Source organism: Excalfactoria chinensis, chromosome Z (assembly GCF_039878825.1).
Source record: "Excalfactoria chinensis isolate bCotChi1 chromosome Z, bCotChi1.hap2, whole genome shotgun sequence".
Taxonomy (NCBI): Eukaryota; Metazoa; Chordata; class Aves; order Galliformes; family Phasianidae; genus Excalfactoria; species Excalfactoria chinensis.
The window spans coordinates 50,231,456-50,233,197 of NC_092857.1; positions in this window are offsets into that span (position 1 = coordinate 50,231,456).

Here is a 1,742-nt window from a genome sequence, read left to right on the forward strand (position 1 = left end):
ATTTTTTTCTTGCTTGAATCAGGTGCTGTTTTACTGAGTTGGTATTTAGGCTTAATGCAGTAGTGTTTGGCAATTTACGAAAAGGATCTTCCTAAAACTTCAGGCTTTACTGCTTGAGAATGTGGGTGTGGAGAGAGGTTAAAGAGACTGTACTGGACTGTGTGGATTCGATGGCCTGCCACAGAACCACAGAAATACGAGACACTGTTTGGTAGATGCTGGCATGCAGTGCACTCTGATGCCCTTAAGTCACAGAGGGACAAAATCAGTTTTTATTTCTGGGATGTCTGGGGGTTCCCAACATCTGACTATGTTAGAGGCTGGAATAAGCTTTGCTGTCAAAAACTGGCAAAAGCACCCTATTGTGTCTGGCCCAGGGCCTCCATGCATACTTGGTACTGATTACTGAGAAGGGGGTGTATTTTAAGGATTCCAAAGGGATATCCACGAGCCTTTGGAATATCTGGAATAGCTGCTGTAGATGCAGGAGGTGATAAGCAACTGTTTGGCTTGGCCTGTCAGAAGATCCATCTGTTGTATTGCTGCGAGTGGAAGAGAGCAGGCAACAATTGCTCCAAAAATGGTGCACAGACAGCAGTACCCCAGCAACAGGGATTCCTTGCTTCCCCATTCATAAGCTGATTCATCAGTTAGAGGGAGTGATCAGCAAAACTCACTCAACTTTTAACTGACCCATATGGTCAGTGCACAAAGCCAGTGGAGAAGAGGCTGACAGTAGGCTATCGTGGCCTGAATGAATCATAGAATCAGAGAATTACCCAGGTTGGAAAAGACCTGAAAGATCGTCAAGTCCAACCACAGCCTAACCATAGTACCTTAACTCTTAACTCTGCTAATTCTGCTAAATCATATCCCCGAGTACCACATCCAAGTGGCTCATAAACACATCCAGGGATGGTGACTCAACCACCACCCTGGGGATCCTATTCCAGTACTTGACTACCCTTTTTGTAAAGAAGTGTTTCCAAACATCCAACCTAAACTTACCTTGGCGCAACTTGAGGATATTTCCCCTCATCCTGACACTTGTCACCAGTGAGAAGAGACCTGCCCTGCTCTCACTGTAAGTACCTTTCAGATACTGGAGAAGAGCAATAAGGTCTCCCCTCAGCCTCCTTTTCCCCAGACTAAACAGCCCCAGCTCCCTCAGCCTCACCTCATAGGGTTGATTTTCCAAGCCCTTCACAAGCCTCATTGCCATTCTCTGGACCTGCTCCAGTGCCTCCATGTCTTTCCTGTACTGAGGTGCCCAAAACCAAACACAGTACTCAAGGGCCCCGAGCAGCAGCAGGCTTTTGAGCTGGTTAAACTCAAGATAGCCTTTGCTGTGGCTCTAGGGCCAGTACAGACAGGACAGGATGTAAAGAGCATCCCCTACGTTGCTGCTGGAGAGAAAGGTGTCACTTGGAGTTGGTGGCAAAGAGCCTCAGGAGAGACCCGAGGCTGACCCCTGGGATTTTGGAGTCGAACGTACAAGGGGTCTGAAGAGTGCTGCACTCCAGCTGAGAAGGAGATCTTAGCTGTGTATGAGGGGGTTGGGGCTGCTTCCAAAGTAGGCAATACTGAAACGCAGCTCCTCCCGGCACCTCTATTGCCAGTGCTGAACTGGATGTTCAGAGGAAAGGTCCCCTCCATCTATCATGGTACTGATACCACTTGGAGTAAGTGGATTGTGTTGATTACACAGTGAGCTCAGATGGGGAACTTCAGTGGTCCAGGAA